Source organism: Hermetia illucens, chromosome 6 (assembly GCF_905115235.1).
Source record: "Hermetia illucens chromosome 6, iHerIll2.2.curated.20191125, whole genome shotgun sequence".
NCBI classification, from domain to species: domain Eukaryota; kingdom Metazoa; phylum Arthropoda; class Insecta; order Diptera; family Stratiomyidae; genus Hermetia; species Hermetia illucens.
The window spans coordinates 37,979,995-37,993,634 of NC_051854.1; positions in this window are offsets into that span (position 1 = coordinate 37,979,995).

Here is a 13,640-nt window from a genome sequence, read left to right on the forward strand (position 1 = left end):
TTACTCGGTATGCGGCATTCTTCCGTTCCGTTGCTAGCTTACATTCATCGTCAAACCAGCCGTTCCGACTCCTTTTACGGCTGGGGCCAAGTATATTTGTGGCCGTATCCATGATATCGTTCTTCAGGTTGTTGTGAAGATCATTTGTTGATGCTTCATCTCCAAGTCCTCTGTTGACTGCGGTTATTGCGGCATCCATTTCCCTCTTATAGGTGTCGCGGAGGGTTGTGTTGTGGATGGCTTCAGTGTTCACTCTCACCTGATTGTCAGAGGGATTCTAGGTGGTATTGTTATTCGGGCTCGGAGCACCATACCAACGAGAAAGTGGTCCGAGTCTATATTGGCCCCCCTATATGTTCTGACATTCATCAAGGCTGAGAGGTGGCGGCGTTCGATCAACACGTGGTCAATTTGGTTGAAAGTGGTCCCGTCTGGAGAGGCCCACGTATGTTTGTGGACCGCTTTCCGCGCAAACCAGGTACTTCCAACAACCATTTCGTGTGACCCTGCTAATTGAATAGTCCGCAGTCCGTTATCATTTGTGTTTTCGTGTAAGCTATGGGAGCCAACGTATCGCCTGAATACGGGCTCCTTCCCTACTTGGCTGTTAAAATCCCCAAGTATGATTTTGATATCATATCTGGGACAGGCTTCGAGGGTTCGTTCTACTGCCTCGTAGAAGGTATCCTTCTCCGACTCTGAAGTCTCCTCTGTAGTGGCGTGAACGTTTATGAGGCTTATATTTCTAAACTTGCCTCGCAAGCGCAGAGTGCATAGCCGTTCGCTTATGTTTTCAAAGCCGATAACAGCAGGTTTCATTTTTTGGCTGACTAAGAAACCTACTCCGAGCACATTGTTTACTGGATGACTGCTATAATATATGGTGTAGTGGCTCTTCTCCAGGAAACCGGTCCCTGTCCATCGCATCTCTTGCAACGCTGTTATATCAGCCCTATATTGGGACAGGGTATCGGCTAGCTGCTCATCAGCTTCATCTCTGTACAGGGAGCGCACGTTCCATGAGAAAATACGCAAATCGTTGTTCCTTTGTCGTTGCCGGGTCCGTCGTTTTAAAATCCGTCCTGTCCGAGGCTCCTGTTGTGGCTTCGTAAGAAGTTGTTTTCCGTGTAGGGTTGTCAGCCCTACCCAACCCCCAACCTGGAGGACCAGTTGGTACAATTTGTCTCGTTTTTAGGCGCGGGAGACTCGCCTTCATCCTTCTCCGTCTGCTGCTTTTCGTCAAGAAAGAGCTCCCAGCGGTCACCACGTGGAGGTGGAGATAGGGTTTGGTAGTAGAGCTGTTGGTGTTGGTTCAGCAGGCATTTCCCAGGTTTTATGCTCCATCGTGGGTAGCAATCCACGTTTCGCCCCGGGACCTATACTACCCTTTAACCACCAGGAAACCACTAGGAAAACATCATTTGCATAAATCAGTGTATAGAGCGATGGATGTTGTAACAAGAACAAAGCGGAGTGGTGAAAGGGCGCTTACCTGATGAACACCAACAGAGACACGAACCGATTTTGATACACCCGCCATACCCCAAACTTTACTTTTCGGATCGTGCAAAAGAAGTTAGATCTACCGCACGAGTTCTTCTATCACTAAGCGTTATCGCAGAACATACCAGATGAGTTCGTATGGCACATGGTCAAACGTTTCCTCCAGATCTAGCAATGCAATCTAAAGAGGGCGATGCTTCTCACGGTGTTTTTCCATGAGTAACCTCCCGATATGTCATTCAGGGTCATTTCAATGAATTCGCAAATATGGGAAAATATCCGCATGGGAAGGTAACTTGAACGTTCTGCTGGACTACCTTCCTTTTTCCATATTGAAGCTGTGGTACTTTCTTGCCAGCCAGATGGTGTTCTATCTTCCTCAATAACCCGATTAAAGAATTCACTGAGCCACAGTATTGGGTCCCAGCTCCTCTCTTTTCCGAGCTTAGATGGGATATTGTCAGTAGTTAGGCCCTGGTGCTTTCTCCGATTTTATCCGGGGAACACAGTGTTGGGTTCCAGCTCTTTACTTTCCAGACTTCAGATGGGATGTTGTCAGAAGTTAGGTCCTGTTGCTTTCCCCAGTTTCATTCGTTTTATTACTTCCTCGATATCAGTCTGGGGAACTTAATCCCGCGGTCTTTTTAAGACACAAGCTGATTTTGTGACCAATATCGGAGCCCTGCTGAGATAAGCAACAACGGTACCAGTTTATACTGAGTACAGGGCTCAGCATTCATTCTGGTGGATGCAAGACCTGCTTAAATCTCTATCAAATAAGGAGTAAGGCACGCGTGCTGAAAAGTAACACCACGTTGAGGACCGAAAGTATCTGTTCACTTAAACGCAACCACAACCCCTATGAAACCTTCACTAGGGGATAATCGCAACAACCGAGCTGAACGCATATACAACATGACTTCTCCCGAAGTATGTGAATTCAGGGACTATACCGATTCTTATGGTACCAGTATACGCCTGGTAAGGTATCGTGACCTATTGCCACTTCAGATGAATCCCCGTGCAGACTCGGGCCTGCTCGCCCTAATCAGGCATTTGGAGCATTCCATTCCATTCCTTGCCAATAGCTGGAAGAAGAGATACCGAGACCGAGGATTACTCTTATCCGTCTTTGGTGACTTCAGAAGCACAACCACTCTGGCAGTCTTCGAGAATGAAGAGAAAGAACCCTCTACAAGCAACATTCAAACAGACACTGGGCATGAGATGGGATGGCCTTGTATATCTTGCTAGTCATCCTATCGCAGCCAGGTGACTTCTGAGACCTGAGCCTCGCCATGCTCTCCTCGATCCCACAACACCTTAGGGGAAGAATTTCTTCCCTTCCTTCAGCGCGATCGCCAGGAGACACCAAAGACTCGGATCTCGGAAATAGTTCACCTAACAAAGCACAAACACTGTCACGCCAAGTCAGCATAGATTCATCGTTCACCCTGACGCCGGCTATGTCGTGACTACGTTTCCGCTAGACCCTACGCCAAGGATCATCATTACGCTCACCAACTAATCGCCTCCTGTGTTCTTCTTTAGACTGCCTCAACAGATCTTTATAAGAATAGACAAGTCGGCTACAGGCGAGCCTAAGATGGTCACCTTCAACATCAGGATTGACAACACTTTGACGGCGCGCCCTTTGGAATCTTTTCCCCAGGCGACGGACTTCCTTCCGCTTAATATGAAGAAGGTTCGTTCACCACTTGACAAGTTTTCGAGGCCTTCGTTCGGGCTTCGTAAAAATGTCATCATTGACGCTACACATCCACTCATTCAACAGTTCAACCTTGTCATCTATAGAGAAGAGCACCAACTGAGAGAGGGGAGAGCGGCCGGCTAACTCTTCCATGCGAACAACATGTTCTACCTTGGGCAAAAGATTTAAATAGACTTCAATCTGACGTTGGCACTTGGGCAGATGCTTCCTTCTTTCCATACGTTTGGTTCCGTTGTTGACAGCTGCTAATATACACTTTCTCCTCTTTGATGAATGCTAATTTCGTATAGAATCCACATCTTCTTACTAAATTCTTATGTTTGGTGGCAATAACCACTTAGAAAAATTTCAGCTTTTCTTCGAGACCAGTTCAACTATTTCTGCTCCAAGCTGAATGAATAGTACTCCTTCCGGTCAGGGTTCTGTTATCTATGAACACTAGCTGGAGTATTTCCTTTAAACGCTCCTTCAGGCTTTCCCGAGCTATATCTTTTGGCACTGATGGAGATAGAAAATTAAAGAGTTTCTCCTGAAGGGACCAATTAGATCCTACGGTTGTCCTTCTTCAAAAAAGGCAGTGGGTGTTGAATGTGAATTCTTCGGCCATCGATTGTAGCATTAGATACTACGGTGGTCAAATTATCTACTACTGCGTTGGAGTGATATCGACTTTGACAAACGGTCGGACTTTAGCTTCCAAGACCCTGTATCGTAATTTTACTTGTTTTCTCATGTTTCACTGTGATTTTGTGTTCTAGACATCCGTCCCATAGCAGTTTTGACCTACGCACGAGAGATTAGCAAACACGCGTATATGCACAATCTGAGAAGAAAGTGCACGGTCATATTTGGACCGGTGTTTCAAACTAGATGAAATGGCTCAGAATTTGGAGAAAGAGGCATATATGCCATTTCCAAGTCAAATTAACGGTCTTAGAAATGAAATTAATCCTCTAACAAATGAAATAAAGGCTTAACAAATTAACGCTTTAACAAATTAAATTAACGTTTTAAGAAGTGAAAAAAGAAACGATATTTCTAGACAAATTAACTATTTTGAAGTCAAGTTATCGATCTGTTGAGTGAAATTCATGGTCTGTCAAATGAAAATTACGCGAATAAAATACTAGGTAACGACTACAAAAATTAGATTGACGTTTTTGTAAATAATAACAACCATGTTCAAAAATTTATTCCATCTTAAAGTTTTAGTACAACTCGTTTCCAGTTGTCGCACTTGGTAGTTGCATCATCATATCCACATAAAAATTAGAGCAATTTGAGGGCGCATTTGCCATTCCCAACTGAATCAGGTCCTAGAGTCTATGTTCTTGTAAATCATCTACTAAACCTTCGCGTGCTTGTCCCTTTATTTTCGAAGAAACCTTTTCAATTGTATTCAGCATTGGGGAGTATGGAGACAAAAATAAGATCAACAAACCGGCAGTAGGCACAACTTCAGGGATTTCTCGGCCTTAGTCATCAAAGCCTCCTCCCAAAATGCCCCAAGTTTCTCCAACAATTCCCTGATGAAGTAGCAGAATCTTTTGCCATTGCAGGTTTCATTCGTTAATATTTTATGATGGATAATTTCCTCGTTTGGCATCGCAGCAATGGGTGTCACATTGTGGCCCGCACTATCGGCAGTACTACTCGAGCTCTGTTGTTTTTTGATCGAGCCTGATGACGCCGAAGGTGTAAGTCTAAGTCACGCTCATCAATAAAAATAATTTTCCGTCGCATTTGCTGGCACATTCTCGGCAACTCCTTGGCATACTCTTTTCTAAGTTCAATAGTGCGCGGATCGTTAACCCTACCTAATTCAAAGTGCACAAACTTCAGGGTGATACCAAATTTTGCCAACCCATTTTTCACTGTCGGCATACTTACACTGAATCCTTTTAGAGAAAGTTGACGCCTAGTTTTCTTGACGAAAATTGACGAGTTTCTTTACACGTACGCTTCAAGTTGGGCTAACACTTCATCTATCAGTTTTTTTCTGGAGACAACCACCCCGTTTCTGTTCCACCAAAGCACATTGGTTTTTTTATATTGCCGTAGGATGCTTCTGGCTGTTTCGTATTTTATGTTGACGGCAGTTGCTATTTCCTTTATCATTTCACCTCATTTCTTCCTCGTACAATTTTATTAGGAGGTCTTTATATACGAAGCATAACGACCTCGACTCCTCCGTCTTGTTCCAATGTTAGATGAAGACCCGAAAGGACATTTGTCAAAGCGTTAATTTCATTTGTTGAAGCGTCAATTTCATTTGTTGAGGTGTTAGTTTCATTTGTTATAGCGTTAATGTCATTTGCTGAAGCGTCAATTTCATTTGTTGAACTTTTAATTTCATTTGTAAGAGCGTTAACTTGATTTGCTCTTCTTGTATGCGTCAATTAATTTGCCTATTTTGACAGCATCGAAGAAGACTCCGTACTCAAAGTTACCCGAAGCGTTAATAGTGCTAGATCCATCTTGATTGTTCTCTTCAAAATCGTCAAATGAGGATACCTCAACCCCAAGACCTAGCGGAGGTTGCTCCACGTCAAAGCTCTCTCTGAACTAGTATAGGCCGCTGCACTTTGAAAGTGACCACTTCTTCGACTCGAAAGTTTCAAACCTTTGATAACACTTGCCATCCCGGAGTCTTCTGGTCCAACACAATCTCGGATGAAGAACTGCGGCAGGCTGTATGCCAGTTGTTGGTAGACACGACGATTTGAAGGCAAAAATGGCAGTAAGTAGGTTATTTCATTTTTAACTATGACATGCAATAGAATCCACTGTCCCAAACTGGCAGAAGTGTAGTTCGTCCTAGAAACAGGGGTCATATGCCAGTGGGATAGAAGTATAGGCTTCTCGGAGAGCTGGAAGGAGCTGTAACAGCTTTCAGCAAACCATTATTTCATAGCTATCACGCAAGTGGGACTTTTGTATAGTCTTCAATTAGCATTGATAAAACAAGGCACTTTTTTGAAAACATATAAACTTTGGCAAAGTTCTGTCTTGAATTTCTTTAAGCTATCTCAACATTCAACTCCTAAGCAAGTAAATGACAATTCGGTTGCTTGAATGCAAAAAGATAGTTACCCGTATGTTTTGTACTTGAAATACCAGTAACATATTAACTGTTGTATTGCAAGCATTACCCAAGTATTGTGGAAACTTCCTCGAAATCAATGAAGTTCGTCAGTGAAGATTGCAAGCAGCGACAAACCTAAAATCCCAACGATAACAATTGTATTATCTAAATCCTTAGCGTAAATCAATCTTACATTTGAATAAATTGTGGACAGTATAGTTTTCACAGTTGACTTTTCTGTTGAATTTTTAACCTTAGGCTCCATTTAAGATGAGGGCACAAGCATCAATATGGCTGTCTTATAAAATTTTGCAAAATGTAACGATAGTAGAACTTGTAAAAGACTATAACAAGCAAAAACATACTGAAAGTATTGAAAATAATCGAAGTGTATTTCATAATAGAATTTGTGAAAAATAAAATGATAATAAACAGACAAACGTATAAGAAAACAATAAGTAGGAATTACACAACGTATTAACGCAAAAAGCATGTAATAATTACTAACGGAAACGAATTAATTTGAAGGATTTATTCTAGTACTTAGCACGGATATATGTTACGCGTTTTGTAGTTAGGTACCCAACGCTTATAAATTTAGAGATACTAATTTATTGTAACAAAGGCAAGCGCAAATATCTATTGTTACTGGTTGGCTTATATGAGTGACTAACAAGGATATGTTAGCGCGGGACAGCAAGCAGCTTGTATCCGCTTACTTACTTTACAATAAAACCTAATCCTTTTTAGAGATCCTTATTTGCCAGCAAATTCGGAAAATATTGCTTGTGGTTATATTGCTGACACGCTTAGCACTTTAAGTGAACTGTTCGAAATAAATATCTTATTCCTTGTTTTGCAAAGAAATATTCGAAATAAAGGGATAGAAACTGTTGAATGATTTATTGTTTTCATCTAATTGGTTGCAGAACTAGATTTAACCAAGGAAACTGGAGGGAGACAGGTAAGTAGGTCAAGCCGTTCTGTTTTATAACAGTTGTTCCAGGAACGGTTTCGGATTATGCTGGACGTAGGACTTCGAAATATCTTGTGCCGCGATCGAAAAGGAAGATCTACGACGAATCACATCCTCGATCGATATTTCTCCTGCCTCAGATGTATAGTGAGGCGTCGCCATTGCCTTGACATCCTCAGGTCATTATATTGGAGGATGCCCCTTTTTAAATGCCCCTTATTAAAATCGGTTCAATGTCTGTCTGTCTGTCTTTTTTTTTTAGGAGGTGGAAATCTTCAAAAGACACTGGTCTGGACATACTAGCGTGTGGGATTTTTACCTACTAAAACCACCTCGACTCCCTCCCTGCCCCGCGGAACCACCATAAGGTATTACATCACGGGGCGGAGTCAGCTCTTTCTGGCTTTGTCACCTTTCTGCTATACGCGGCGCACGCGTCCGCGCTTTTCTCCTTTCTTCTGCCGTTCACAGTTTGGTTTGGATAGATGCGATCATGAAGTTGACCGCATCCCAATTCGCTTGATGTGCTAGCATTTTCGGCACCAGATTTTCTGGTACCAGCACCTCTCCTAGAGTGTCCTCTAGTTTCCTCCTTTCTTTCACAAATCTCGGGCCGTGGAAGAATACATACTCTGGGTCCTCTGGGACTCCATCGCAATTTGGACAATCGAGATAGATTGAGAAGAAACTGGGTGAGATTATAATTAATCTCGCCGTGTCGTCTCTCCAACCACTCCTTGATGGCAGGAATGAGCCTATGAGTCCACCGACCCTTTCCCGAGCGTTCCCACCGCTCTTACCATCTATTTATGGATCTCTCCCTCTCAGCGTTCTTCGTCTGTAATAAGGAAGAGATTGGCTTCGCATTGTATATATTCGCTATCTCAACTGCCAAGATGTCAATCGGCATCATTCCAGAGATGTCGAATGCTGCATCATCTGAGACAGTCCAGAAGGCAGAGCATACCCTGAAGGCTGTCCTCCTGTATACTGCACTCAGTTTGTTGTTGTTAACTGCTCTGTCGCAAACATACTGCACGTGTTTCCTTTAGCTGAGCTTCTTATCTGTCACCACCCCAAGTATTTGATGGTCGACTTGGAAGTGATGATATGACTCCCGATTCCAATACAGGCGCTTCGTAATGAGGACCGCTTCTATTTTCTCCTCCGTCAGTGTCAGACCTGAGCTCTCTAGCCAACTTTTAACAGCACTGATTGCCTCGCTTGAGTATAACTCAGCATCTTCCTTGTACATGATGTTCCACAGTAGTGGGTTCAATACGAAGCCCTGCGGGACACCCGCGGAAACAATGTACTCCTGGGGTCCGTAATCGGTGTCATACCAGAGCATCCTTTCAGTTAAGTAACTATCGACGATAGCAGCGAGATAGGCGGGAATACCAACCATCGCTAGAGATTTCCGTATTAGATTCCAATTGGCCGAATTGAATGCATTTTTCACATCGATTGTTACTACCACGCAATATTTGCTGGCACTACCCTTTCCGTGAATTGCATCTTGGGCCAAGCCAGTAACCAATTTGATGGCATCAATGGTTGATCTGGCTTTACGGAACCCATACTGCCGATCTGAAAGGCCGCCTTGGCTCTCAACAACCGGGAGTAATCTACTATAGATTACCCGCTGTAACATTTTTCCCATCGTGTCCAAAAGGCATATGGGTCGGTATTAGGATGGTTCACCTGGCTTAGGCAGAAGCACCAAGTTCTCCCGCTTCCATACCGCTGGAAATACTCCCCTCGGACATGCACGCTTCAAACAACTCAGCGAACATGTCCGGCCTGGATTTCACGGCAAGCTTAAGGACCTTATTCGGTACTCCGTCCAGACCCGGTGGTCTATTGTCTCCTATTCTTCCGCAGATCTCCAGCAGTTCATCTCTGGTGACTGGAGAAATTGCCGTCACATTCAGAGGTGGCTGGAATATGTCGGTGCTCTCCTCTTGCTGGGGGAATAACCCCTGGATGATTTTCAGCAAGAGGGTGGGACACGTAATCTGCGGAGACGAACGGTCTCTGAACTGTCCCATGACGATTCTATAAGCACTCCCCAACGAGTTTATGTCAGCTTCTGAGCAGAGCTCCTTAAAGCATTTCCTCTGGCTTCGCTAGATGGCGAGCTTGAGGGTTTTGCGGGCTGCCCTATAGGCGCACTCCATTTGCCCGTCATCGACTCTACCTACCGCCCTCTGAGCCGCTCTTCTGGCTCGGTGGCAGGCTGATCGACGGTTTCGATGATAACCTTAGGTTTTGGTATCGAGAACGGGAGTCCGTTATTTAGGAGAGATACCAGAAATTTCGCAACATACATTTTCCCACAAACAGTGGCCTATAATTGCATGATTCACCGACTGATAACATACTCTATTTCGGTATACGGTTTCAATAAGGAACGACAGCACATTATTGACACTGCTATTAAGAACGGGTATAATCGGCAAAATATTGAGAAGCTGATCGTAAGGAAAATCAAAAACCCAACACAACACTACTTTCACAACATAAGGAAATTACCACGAGGAGGATATGTATCCTGTATTCCTACCTATTCAACAACATCAGGAATTGAATAAAAAAGTTTCAACTGGAAGTTGTAGGTCCAAATCGACTACAAAATTTACTTGGAACCATCAATCTAAAACCAAAAAAATCAACGATAGAATGGAGGTTTCTTGTTGGATGTTGGTCTTCAAATCTTGTAGGGTTCTTGGACGGTTCACATAAACACGGGATTTCAAAAAACCCCACAGAAAAAAATCACAAGGGGACAGATCAGGAGAGCGTGCCGGCCATTCCAAATCGCCTCTAATTGAGATAAGGCGCTCTGGAAAGTGTTCCCTGAAAACAGCCATCAATGCTCTTGAAGTTTGTGCTGTTTCACCGTCTCGTTGGAACCAAGTGTCCCCAAATCCAAATTTTCTAGCCGTGGGAAAAAAAATTCTGTAGCATGTTTACATACCGGTCCGAATTCACTGTCACTGTAACCTCATTTTCCTCAAAAAACCAGGGACCAATAATTCCAGCTGAGGAAATTGCACACCACACTGTGACTTTGGGTGAATTCAAAGGCTTTTGATGCAATTCTCGAGGGTTGGTGTCAGCCCAGTAGCGCATGTTTTGTTTGTTAACCGACCCACACAAATGAAAATGGGCTTCATCGCTAAAAAAAAACAATAGCACCCTCGGGAACGACATCAAGAAGAAGCTCACACGCGTTCATCCGAGAATTGAAGTCACGTTCTGAAAGTTCCTGCACTATCGCCATCTTATAGGGATGAAAATGAAGATCATCACGAAGAATTCTTCTCACAGAACGATCGGGTAGTCCAAGGGCAGATGCGTGTTTGCGCGCAGAACGCCGTGGCGATCGCTTCAATGTTCTCAGGTGATCTAAAGGGCCGAGGGACTCCAGTTCTTCCTTTTGTCACACTTGCAGTTTGTCTGAATGTAGTGATCCATGTAACAATTGATTTGCGGTCTGGGACGGGAGCCAACGGGGCTAAATTAAAGCGATTCCGAAATGCACGCTATGCTGCAATAACTGAACATCCGCTTGAAAAGTAAACCTCAACGGCAAAGGCACGCTCCTCACTATTCCAACGCATGATGGCGACTGAACCATGTCGGGACAAAACTTTATAGTATCCCCTCTTGAACGAGACCACTAGCGCTCCGCTATGACATTAACTAACTGAGTGGCGCGCATTTTAAAAAAGGAAGTTATGCTGCCGCACCCTATAACTTGTGTGTCACGTGGTGACCGCCTTAAGAGGGAGATACCTGTAAACTGCCAGAAATAAACCAGTTTTCAGGATTTTTAAGGTTTTGTGTAAAACAAAATTTTATCAAAATCGTCTGCTTGTCTGTCACCTGCACTTTCCTCAGAAACTGTTGTACCGATTGAAACGAAATTTGGTGGAAAGATGGGAACTGTGAATGTCCACGCATACAGTGAGTTACATCGAAGGGGGGGGTGCTGTAAAGTGGTCATTTATTTTATGGACCCATTTTCAGAAACTTGCCAATCGAAAAATCTAAAAAAATATCAAGCTGCTCCTAAACGGTACTTGCCAGACAGTTTTGTGGGACACCTACCCACTAAAACCACCTTCTTCTCCGTCCACTCTCTCCGCGGGTCTCCCATATGGTATTACATCGCGGGGCTGCATCATAAATTGTCCTTCATCCGTGCTCCTCGCTCATACCTTCTTCCGACTGACTTCGTCCTGTCTAAGCTTCCTATGGATAGCTTCGACCACCTTTTTGACTGCACCTTTTGACTGCAGTCTCCATCTATTTCAACATATGATTCATCATGTTTTCCGAAGTGAAATACTCCCCAATTTTAGCTTCTAATGCGGCTCTTTTAACTGCGAAACTCGAGCATTGATGCGATGTCCGGGCACATTATACAATATGGCGAATCGGTAGGGGTATGCTCGATAACTTCCGTGTCTGCTCAAAACTTGCGTTAAGTCGAAAGCTAGTTTGTCGACGACGCTATTTCCGGTAGTCGTCAAAAACCACCTTCTGGAGATGTAGGGTAGAATAAGGTAGGATGGCAATCGCGCAAGGCCCTTAAGCTTGTCGACGAATCCACACCAAACATGTCCGCTGAATTCTTCAAAGTACGTATGTCCAAGGGGATATTTTCTGGAGCATAGAAGCGGCAGAAACTAGTACTGCTACCTAAAGCTGGCAAACCTCCAGGTAAACCATCCTTCAATAGGCCCGTATGTCTTCCAGTTCTACTTGGAGAGCAGCGTGGCATGTTTTATGTAATGCGCATAAAATAAGCGCGGTCTAAGAAGAACAACCCTTAGGTTGTGTTCTTCCTTCGGGACCGTCTCGAATTATGCGGCATTGGTCATCTCGGAAATCATACCGATTGACATCTTGGTAGATGAGATGATGAAATTATGTAACATGGGGTCTATATTTTCTTTATTGCAATTGAAAAAACCCGAAAGTGGAAGATCCATAACTAAATAGGAATAGCAATGGGTCACTCAGAAAAGGGTGGTTGACTCATGAATTGATCCCTATTTCCTCGCAGGCCATCGAGAATATGGCTGGTACCAAGTCTAAACTGGACACCTGATCTGAGTGTCCAGTATGCTGGAGCAAGCATCACACGTACTTTTATAATTCCCAAGATTCGTGCAGGAAAGAAACATCTAGCGGAAACTCTTCATGAAATGGTATCAAATGCCAGGAGGATTAGAATCCGTGCAACTACATTATCGCAACAATCCAGGGTAAATTGCGAAGAGCGGTAGAAGTCAGAAATGCGTGTTTACGAACACCACGCATAGAAAAAAGAAAAGCTAAAGTGAGCCAACTCCACCCCATGATGTAATACCTACCGTTGATTCCTCGGGGTAGTTAAGGCAGTCGAGGTGGGCTATAGTCGGCAAAAATCCCACACTTTGGCGCATCTCGGCGAGAGTGTTTTTAAAATTTTGAGGTTTTCTTGTTGGACACTTTTCAATTATTCAGGTGGCAGCCACTCACTTTTGAGACGAAACGGTCGTTATGTTTTGCCAATCCGTTAGCTCGATCCATTTCCGAATATCCAATATGATTCTGTGTGATCACCGGCATTTCTCTGACTCACTTCATCTCACCTGTCACTCGGCGATTAGTTAGTTAGCTTAGTTAACTGGGGGGAGCCGCAGCTCCGAGCACTCAGGCCATTATTAGGCCCATTGTACTATCCCCGTAAGTTGCCTATTCAATGGCTTCCCGCCTACGGTGTTCGCAGGCTTTAGCGAATGTGAGAACATTCTCAAGAGGCACAGAGTGTGCAGATTCTTCATTGAAGAAAACCTTGCCAAGGTGTCTTCGTCTGAGATCTGAGGATGCCGGGCGGCTGCATAAAAAGTGCAGGGCCGTCTCTTCTTCCTCCTCACATTGGCTGCACACAGCCGAAACCACTAGCCCAATCTTTTCCATATGGTAGTTTAAGGGGGAGTGTCCCGTCAAAAGCCCTACTAGGGTTTTCATGTCCCACTTCTTAAGGGACAACAAAAATGCCACTCTAGTGGCCCTAGGCTCCTTCACAAAGATTTTCGCTTGCCGGCAAGAGTCCAAATTTCTCCACTCGGTTGCGTGAATCCTTGCAATTTCACCCTTCAGAGTAGACTTGACAGTAGATGGTCGGATTCCAAGTGCTGGTTCTGGCCCCACCATTGTGGATCCAGACCCTTGACGAGCCAGTCTATCAGCCCCCTCATTACCAGTGATGTTAGAGTGCCCCGGCACCCACATCAGGAATGTTTCATTCGGTCGGCCAAGTTTCAGCAGCACCTGATGACAACTCC